This window comes from Heloderma suspectum, chromosome 5 (assembly GCF_057233095.1).
Source record: "Heloderma suspectum isolate Gila_16-S chromosome 5, 16-S_ref, whole genome shotgun sequence".
Lineage (NCBI taxonomy): Eukaryota > Metazoa > Chordata > Lepidosauria > Squamata > Helodermatidae > Heloderma > Heloderma suspectum.
This window is the reverse complement of record NC_139462.1, coordinates 120542977-120553596: the sequence shown is the minus strand read 5'-3', so window position 1 is coordinate 120553596 and position 10620 is coordinate 120542977.

Sequence of the window (10620 nt, the reverse complement as noted above, 5' to 3'; positions counted from 1 at the left end):
GGGGGGTCTAAATACCTCTGGACAACAATGTACAACTCTGTTGCTGTAAACCAGCCGGAGCCTGACCTGCAGTATTCAACGTGCAAGGCTGTCATCGGTTTCACCCTTCCGGCTGCATCCTCTTACAAATGGCAACTTTTATTTATTATTTGGAATATGTATATACTGTGTTTCAACAAAAGTTCCCAAAGTGGTCCACATAATAAAAGGTGGCTTACAAACATGTTTCAATGAAGTTGTTTACAGAGTTGCAGCAGCAGGGGTGGGGTTTCATGTGTAGATCTACACCTACATTGTATTCCTTTCGGCGCCTGGTGAAGACCTTTTTATTTTCCAAGGCATTTTAGCATTTTAACTTTCTAAATTTTTAGCTTTGCTGTTTTAAATCTGTATTTTAAACTCCTGCACTGCTGCTAGGTTTTATTGTGGTTGTATTGTTATATTGTGGTTTTAATGTTTTATATATTTTAAATTGTTTTATTGTGTGTTGTTTGGTTTTAATTTTTGTGAACCGCCCAGAGAGCTTCGGCTATTGGGCAGTATAGAAATGAAATGAATAAATAAATAAATAAAATCTACCTTTGAACGAAGGAGCAGACTCCCTCACCTGGCACCTGTCTGTGCAGTCCAGGGTGCCTTGGAGTGTAACCCCTCCCTGGATGCCCCCCTTCCTCTCACCCTCCAAGACCAGATTCATGAAGAGTCCAGATAATGGCCAGGCCAGGAGGACAGGGCTGCTCCTGCTGCACAGTTCTTCCCCCAGACCGCTGACCTCGTGGCAGTTGTAATAACGCTCCTGTGAGGATTCCTTGTTCTTGTGCATATGTGTATGAGAACTCATGTCTGCACATGTCTACCTAACCAACATGGAAATGTTGGGATCCTTTGGAGATGCACTGGGCCAGACCAGCTTGGGGAAATTGGCTCAAGAACATGGACTGAACAGGAACTGGTCTCTTTGCCACTACCTTTTGGGGTTTTAGATAGGGGACTCCCAGCTATGTTAAAATCTTGGATTTCTCTTGATTTCTATGGGCAGTTGTCACTTCTGCCCCTGCTGACGTCGGAAAATAGTCCATCTGTGAACCAGCAAAGGACCTATCCAGATGAGTGGCTCTGTCTGCACTTTTTAAATCTAGATGTCTGTTCCCCCGTCATCTTTTGCTTGTTTTAGAGCTGTGCAAATAAGCTCTCAAAATTCCACACCCAATTTATGGGCAGAGAACGTGTGGGGCATTTCACCTAATTTCTGCAGGGGGAAGAGAAACTCTCCAGCACTTTCCGAGGGACTGCACACTTGTTGCTCTCTGCTGCCATGACCCTGCAGAACAATCTGAGAAGCCCGGATGCAATGTAAGGCCTGCCCTGCCCTGCCCTGCCCTGCCCTGCCCTGCCCAGCAGCCATGACATAGTTGCCTTGTGCTGCAGCAGCGGCTGGGCACTGGGCGCAAGGGGCAGCAGTGAGGTTTTGGAGGAGAGAGCCCTGTGTGCCCGTGGCCTGCCCTGCACCCTGGAAGCGAGCCTGCCGCCCTCTGCTGCAGTGGGGGGCCCTGTCCTGCTGCCAGCGTCTTAGTCCAAGTCAGCTGCTAATCCAATCCATATGTGGAATGAGAGGGGAATGCGGTCCTGGCCTTTTCCTCTTGGGCCAGCCTAGAGCCAGCTTGGAGATACTGACCCAGAGCAACACCGCTGTGTAACTGATGCCAGACACTTGGTTTGTGTGTGTGGGGGGGGCGGCGGCAGGGGGGCTAACTTGTATGTGTGTGGTTGTTTCTGTCCCACCTTTTGATAATATATATCAGGGCAGCTTACAAAACCCCAATTTAAATAATGTAAGAAAGTACAAGACAAACGAAACAATAGCAGGTCTAATTCGAAGTGAAAACCTCTTAGGCTTTGTTTCTAAAGCCTAGGAAAATGCAAAGTGCTTTGCCTAGGCACCAGCTAAGCCTCCTTGGGGAGATCTTGCCAATGGTCAGGACTCTTTTCTAAGTTTCCAGTTTGAATTGAAGCTCAACCCCAACAACCATTTTCATGGAAACCAGAAAATATTTTAAACTTTCCTTTGAGTATTGCGACATTGTGACCAAATGTGATTTGTACAGTTTGCAAGCACACGCTCACACTCCTTCTATGCAGCTGTTTCCATGCAACCATTTATTGTGAAGCACATTGTGATTTACGAATTGGGTTTTTTTTCTATCATTAAATTCGTTAAGATCTGGTTTTAAAAAATAATAATGTTAGACCTGTCTTATTCACTCTAATTTGGGGCTCAACTATACTCCGTATGTGTAATAGCCTGCTGCTTCGCTACAAAGCAGCACTGGGAAGGAGCCATTTGGGGCATCTCCACACCAGCCTAAAATCCTGCATTAAAAACGGGGCTTTCTGCTTCCATTGTAAATGGAGGATCACAACGACTCCCTTTTTCACCCTCCCCCCTCCCCCGTATCTGAGTCTTCCATTCTCTTTCATTGATCTCACTCCTCTTCTTGCCGCTTTTTCCTCTTTTCGTGGAGGGAACTCAAGTGGAACACAAGGGGGTAATTTGATAGCTCATTATCTGCGTTCCATTTAAAAACAGAACAAAGGGCATTTAGTGCAGGAGACTCTGGAAGGTCACAGTGTCATGTGAAGAGCCCGCAAACTTTCGTGAAGGAACAATCTCAATCGCAGGATAAAAGCTCTGTGTGAAGGAGCCCTTGGACTAGAGAAACAACAGGTCAGGTGGTGTAATTACCTCTTTCTCCATCCACCACTTTTCTACTGAATCTCCCCCTAAATCACCCCCCACCCCCAGTGTGAGTGTTTCCAGAGGAAGGGCTTCCAGTGCTACCACTCAAAAATCATTGTGCAGCTATTCCACCTCACCCTCCATAATAGTTTTCCCCCGAATGGGAAAACACAGGAGGGTCACAAATGGTAGATGACAAGGGGTTCATCATACAAGGCTATTTCGCAATTTACCAGGGCTTCTGTTTCCACATTCTAAGTGATCAGCTCTTTACACAGGCAAGTTCCCCGCAGCCTTGGGCAGAGAGTGAGCCATGAATCAGTGGCTGTCCGAGGGATTAAAGACTCTCTCTCTCTCTGCAAAGCGGCGCACATGGGGTGTGTGGGTGTGTGGCTTCGTTGCTGTCAGCCGCTTACAGGGGGGGTGTGGGTCACCACCTTCTTCTTCTTCTTCTTCTTCTTCTTCTTCTTCTTCTTCTTCTTCTTCTTCTTCTTCTTCTTCTTCTTCCCCCTGGCCAACTCCGTGCTCCTAGCTGGGCCAAGAAAATTCTCCTCCTGGCCCAGGTCAACAGGCAGACACTCTGGAGGAGGGGCAGCGCATGGGAGAGCAATTGTGATTTTCCTGCTCTTCTCAATGGCTTCTTCTCAGGCTGTTGTTATAGCGGAATTGCACATTTACACACAGCCATTAAAACAGATTTACATTTAAATAGTGGATTATCTCGGGGTTTATTTTTTAGCGGACTAAAGATCAAATACAGCTGGATGTGCCCTGGAGGGTGATGGTGTAAATGACCCGCAAACTTCTGTGAGTGACCAATCACGAGTGCCGTATAAATGCCTCATGTAAAGACAGATTGTATGACTCTCCTGGAAATGTCCACATTTGAAGCAGGGTGACTGTGCAATAAAAGCCTTGTCAGGTAGCATGTTTTACTTTCAAGCACATGTCTTGAATCTTCTTAGTAGGAAGTTGGCCTAGGGTGGGGGTATATTTCAGAGGGGAGAATGTGTGGAGGATCACATCCTTCCTGAGGCTTCTTCACTCCAATTCACCCTCTCCCAGTGCTGCTTTGCCAGAGACTGTTGGAGCATTTTATTGAGCACATAGAAAATCAGTTCCACTGAAGTTACATCGCCTCCCTAAATATCTTGTAGGGTACCCATAGCCACAATATGTACATGATGACTGCCAGAAGAAATGGAGGGGGGGTGTTTTTGTTTTTTGCTTTTCCATCTCTTCCAAACTGCCAAAGATCCCATTCATTTGTGCACTGACCTGTGGGAAGGTGATGAAAGCATCTCAGAACATGGAAAAGAGCTAAATGGCAGTATTATAGAATCATAGAATCATAGAATAGTAGGGTTGGAAGGGGCCTACAAGGCCATCGAGTCCAACCCCCTGCTCAATGCAGGAATCCAAGTCAGAGCATCCCTGACAAATGGCTGTCCAGCCTCGTCTTGAAGGCCTCCAGTGTGGGAGAGCCCACCACCTCCCCAGGTAATTGGTTCCATTGCCGTATTGCTCTGACACTCAGGAAGTTTTTCCTGATGTTCAGTCGGAATCTGGCTTCCTGTAACTTGAGCCCATTATTCCGTGTCCTGCACTCTGGGATGATCAAGAAGAGATCCTGGCCTTCTTCTCTGTGACAACCTTTCAAGTACTTGAAGAGCGCTATCATATCTCCCCTCAGTCTTCTCTTCTCAAGGCTAAACATGCCCAGTTCTTTCAGTCTCTCTTCATAGGGCTTTGTTTCCAGTCCCCTGATCATCTTTGTTGCCCTCCTTTGAACCCTCTCCAGCTTGTCTGCATCCTTCTTAAAGTGTGGTGCCCAGAACTGGACACAGTACTCCAGATGAGGCCTAACCAGTGCTGAGTAGAGGGGAACTAGTACTTCCCGGGATTTGGAAGATTATATTTTCCTTCATTGTACTAATAATAAAGGGAACAATGCAGTGGGAGGTTTGTTTGTACAAGCCCTGTTAAAATAAGAAATATCTTTGTAAGCCACCTTGGGAGGCTTTTTGGCTAAAGGGTGGGATAAAAATGCTATTAAATAAATAAATAAATAAATAAATAAATAAATAGAGATCAGCACAAGAACAGAGATGTGAAGACTGGGGGGGGGGCTTTTTTTCGGGGGGGGGGGGTTCTCCAAGGACTGTCTTTGTTTTTTTCCCAAAAAATTGGAAAAGCTGAACAGCTTTGGATTATTAAATATTTTCTTTTAGAATTTAAGACAAGGTGCTTAGATATTGTTACCAAGCTTTTACTCCCCCCTGCCCCCACAAATGATTTCTAAAACTATGTAATAAGAAGACTTTCATAGAAAGACTAGAGAAGTAAAATGTCTGGAAATAATGAAGCCATGGGGAAATGTTTTTTAATAAAACATTTCCTCTTTGTAAGATTCTCAGCATAGTTATTTCTTCCATTTCTTATTAAAATTGTTGATCTAATGTATCTTTTACTGATAGACATTTAGGGATGCTCCAAGTTATGCTCAGTTTCCCAACATGTGAGTAGAGTCACCATATTATAATATGGAAGAAAGCATACATTTTGGGGGGACATATATCCCCGTAGTAACCTATGGCTGCGAGAGCTGGACCATAAGGACGGCTGAGCGAAGGAAGATAGATACTTTTGAACTGAAGTGCTGGAGGAAAATTCTGAGAGTGCCTTGGACTGCAAGAAGATCAAACCAGTCCATACTCCAGGAAATAAAGCCAGACTGCTCACTTGAGGGAATGATATTAAAGGCAAAACTGAAGTACTTTGGCCACATCATGAGAAGACAGGATACCCTGGAGAAGATGCTGATGCTAGGGGAAGTGGAAGGCCAAAGGAAGAGGGGCCGACCAAGGGCAAGATGGATGAATGATATTCTGGAGGTGACGGACTCAACCTTGGGGGAGCCGGGGGTGGTGACGGCCGACAGGAAGCTCTGGCGTGGGCTGGTCCATGAAGTCACGAAGAGTCGGAAGCGACTGAATAAACAACAACAACAAAGCATACATTCCTGACAGTTTGGGTTTTGCTCTACAGAGTCCTGTGTTTCTGGACTTGTCTTCCTCTGCCTCCACTTCTTTCTGCTTCTAGGAAGAGTCAGATGTTTCAGGAAGTACTTGCTGAAGTTCCCTGTGGTCAGACATAAACTAGGAACCTAAATTATGTTATGTAAGACTTGGTTTGCTCATAAAATTAATCATGTATGGTATATTACATTTTAAAAGTATAGTTTATTCAGACAAATTAAAAATTTACTGAGTTCACTTTTTACAGTTTTCAAATATAACAATAATTTCACAAACATACCCAGTTATACATAATGTAACTTTAGGAACATAGAGGCTGCTTTACATTCCTAAAGTGGCCTTCCTCATCCTGGCGCACTACAGGTGTTTTGGGCTACAATGCCCAGCATTCCTGACCAGTGGCCATCCTGCCTGAGGCTGGTAAGAGCTGAAGTCCAAAGTATCTGGAGAGCACCAGGTTGAGGAAGACTGTCCTAAAGCAACAGAGTGACTTTCGATCTGCAAATGTTGCTTATTTTTCAATTTCCCCCCAAATATCTGTTTTTTTTCCACCACCACCCCAACCCACTTCCCCCCCCATGGCTTCAACATTTCTGGAAATTTCACACCCCTACACAAGGGCATGGTACACTCTGAGTGCCTGGAGAGGTGTAACAAGTGTGTGTGTGTTCTTAGTTTAAGAAGCTGCCCTGCCCTGCCTTTCAGAAACTTTTCTTTGTAGTACCTGTGTCACTTTCTCGAGGGTTAAAACAGTGATCAAGCCTGAGCATATCACTAGCTGATCAAGGGCTGCCCCTGCCACATCTGAACCTTTCAGCCAATTATCCCACAAGTCCTCCTTCAAAGCCAACAGCAGTACAACCTCTTGTCCCCTTGTATGAATCCCAGGTGGACCTCAGCCCTGGAGTGAGGGAGGGCACAAGAAAGCGTAAGCAAAAGAATCTTAAAATGGCAGGACGCACGTGGGCAGGGAGGGTTTTTTAGGGGTGGTTGCATGTGTTTTTTTAAAGGGGGTAGTTGGGTGTTTCCTGAGGGAGTGGCACAACAGAGGGGCGAGGGCTGGGAGAAGCACTCACTCTCAGGCACTTGTCGCTTGCCACCATCTCTGTCATACAGTGTCCAATAGGTACCCGCAACACTCCTGCAACCCAGATACCCTATGGATGGGCTATCTAGATGTACCAAGCATTGAGCTTTCAATGCTCAGAAATGTGATGATATCCCTGCAAAAGAAGAAGGAAGAGACCTGGATCATACACAACAAATAATTGACTGCATGTATGTTACACAAATACCACCCCCACCCCCTAAAGAAAACAGTAGTGTGAAAAGGCCCCAGGAATCAGTGTGCTGTCTTTGATGCAGTTGTAGAGGAATGAATGGAATAATGTTCTTTGCCCACCCATGACCCATTTGTCTTCCAAACTTAGTTATTATTCTAGCAATAATTTGGCATGGTTGTGGTGCCATCTGGTGGACAAGTGTGATACAGTCGCCCCACTTTAATTTCTTCCCTACTGCATATTTAATAGCAAGGGCTATTACCATTGCAGTTTATAACTTTTCAAGATGACCGACAAAAGTGTGCCCCGATCACATTGTGTGTATTGCAAAATACTTGTGCAGGTTCTTATTTCTGTGACATCCAGTCCCCACATTCCAAAGGCAGTATGAAGGGGCAGTTTTGCTGCCGGGAGTTGGGAGGTGAGGTGAGGTGAGGCTGCATCCTTGGAGGTACAGTCATGTTGCTTTTCACTCGGTCTCTCACAGATATACACCCCCCTTTAAAAAACAAACCAAGAAGGGAGCCAAGGTGCTGTGAGCTGCCTCCATAAAAACACATGTTACTGGGTATTGCTATGTAATGTGTAACAACTGTAATATTAGAACAGTGGGAAGATACTTTCCTGACTATATGGACAAGGAGCTTGGTCAGGTCTGGAAGACCATTTGTGGTCTCCTCATGGCAGGGAGAGGATGCCCGTCTGGGTCTAGGAGGTTGTAAATGCTTCACTGAGATAGGGAACAATTCCAACTTCTTTAAAAGAAACCATAATTCCACCACTCCTTTTTTTAAAAAAATACTTATTCTATTTTTTATCATTATAAATGAAATAAACAGTATTTATTTTATTTATTTATTTTATTGCATTTATATCCCGCCTTTTTTCCTGTTGCAAGGAACCCAAGGCGGCTTACATGATCCTCCTCCTCTCCATTTTATCCTCACAACAACCCTGTGAGGTAGGTTGGACTGAGAGTCTGTGACTGGCCCAAAGTCACCCAGTGAGCTTCCATGGCTGAGTGGGGACTAGAACCCAGATCGCTGGGCTCCCAGTCCAACACTCTAGCCACTACACCACACTGGCTCTCCAACAACCTAATCAGTAACTACAGTTTCCCAACAATACAATATTCTTAGGAGGACAGAGCAATAACGAAAAAGAGGGGGGGAAAGGGGGGGGGGAGAAAACAAAAGAAGAAGTGAGAAGCATGAAAAAAAATATAAAAAGTTATTTAAAAGGATTAAATTTAAACTCCATTACACACAAACTTCAAATCCCATTCTACTTAAAAGTTATACCTATAACATTGGCAATATTACAATTTAATACAGCATAAATAATCAACCTTACATTTCAATATCACATCATCAGTCTTATAGCAATGAAGCAGGCCTACAATTAATTTCCAGTAACCATATATTGCCCTTCAATTAACATATAATAGTAAAGCTTAACAAACTAACCAGCCGAAAATCTTACTAACCAGTCTCATAATAATGATAATAATAGTAATAAAAAGGAAGGAGATTAAAAATGATAAATAATAATAACAAATCACTAATAAATTTTATAATTTTATATAATAATAATGCTTAAAAGCAACCTTAGAACAATCACTAATGTATTTTATACTAGATATATAAATGAGAGTGCACATTTCTATACACCCTCAAACAGTAGATTTAAGTACAGTATATCATATCCATTTTAAAAAGAAAGGATTTAAAGAAAAGAGAGAAAGAAAAAAAAAAGAGAAAATAAAAAAAAGAAAAAAGGACGGATATATATATGAGCAATTATCTCTGGCCTAGCCTGAATCTTACAGACTAAACACAGCGAGTTAACAAAACATGTTTGTAGATTCCAGGTCATGGGGCTGGAACAGAAATCTCACCCGATTTTTCATTCAGCCACGCCTCCGCCATTTTGTGATTTAGAAACTTCTTCATCTGACCTTCAGAAAAAATGCAAAACGTAGCAGGATATTTTAAGTGATATTGTAAGTTCATTTGTTTTACCAGATTTTTCTCCTTGCTAAATTGCCTTCTTTTGTCAGCAACTTCTTTGGTGTAATCCGGAAATAGCATAACTTTATCTTGTTTCCAAAAAAGATTTCCGCCCCCTCTTGCCAAACACAGGATATAATTTTTTTGTGGAGATTCTTACAAATTGGACTTATATTGTGTACCCAGTCCCTTTGGCATTTGACACACAGTATGCCTGCTCAATATCAAGTGAATAATCAGATGGCACAGAGAGTATCTCATGCAAAAGCTTATCTACAAAAGTAGACAAATTTACATCAGTAGGTAAATCTTTAATACCAATGATACGTACACTTGCCCTGCACACAAAAGCCTCCAGTTGAGAAATTCTGACAGAAAAATTGCTCAAAAAAGCTTGTAACGCAGTCTCATTCACTGCCACCCGATCTTGCAGCTCGTTGCAGCTTCGCCTCCATTTTTTGCCAAGAAGTGTTAATTAAATCCATAGTCCCTTGCAGGGTGGTGATGGAATTTTGAATTGTATCCAGCCTCTTAGCCTGTTCAGCAACTTGTGAAGACAAAGTTTTTATCAGAGCAAGTAACTCCCCTGTATCTTTGGTTCTCAGAGCCTTTGCCAAGGGAGGTATTGGGGGGGATAGGGGGACATCCTTTTTTTCTCCTTGATGTAGCCATCCTTCTCTTCAAACAGATCTTGCAGGTCCTCAAATATTGCTGATATTTCTTAATCCATTCCTCAAATAGTGTTGGTATTTCTTAATCCATAAACTACAATGGAGCACATCAGCCCTGATTTCTCCTAATTAGATAGGAGGTTCAAAACGACGGTGAACGATGATTAAGCTCTGGCAGACTAGTCTTGGAGCCCAGCCCCCTTGCTTTTTCGCACAGAGGACTATTCTTCCAAAACTTTATCCAGATCAGATGCTGCTCTTGCCTCCCCTTTTAATACCAGGGGAGAGATGAAAAGGTTTTTCAACCTTTTGAAAAGCTGTTTGAGATAGCATCCTGCAGAGGCTCTGTGGAATGCTGCCAGGGCGACATTGGCTCCAACTGGAAGTCCAATTCCACCACTCCTGAAGACCCCCTAGCCTGGACTCAGTTGATGTTGGGTGGTTCCACAGAAGGCTTTCATGGCACCATCACCCTGCCTCACTCATGGAATTTTACATGGCATCATCATCACCTTTCACTATGTTTCCGCATCACCTCTGTCTTTTTCCTTATCGTGGACAATCTGTTAAGAAAAAATAAGATGAACTTGCTGCATCATGCCTTCTTGACTGTTAGTAGTAGGAGCTTTCAGCCATTAACACCTATAGGCAAGTGGCTAACATTTGCTTCCTTGGCAAGATGACTGAGAGAGTGGTGTTTGGGCAACTCCAGTCACTTCTGGATGAAACTGATTATCTAGATCCATTTCAGTTGGCCTTTGGCCTGTTTTTGGGCCAGAAACTGTCTTGGTCAACTGGTAGGATGACCTTTGTCTAGAGCAAGATAGGGATTCTCTTAGACCTTTCAGCAGCATTTGGTACTATCATCGACCATAATATCCT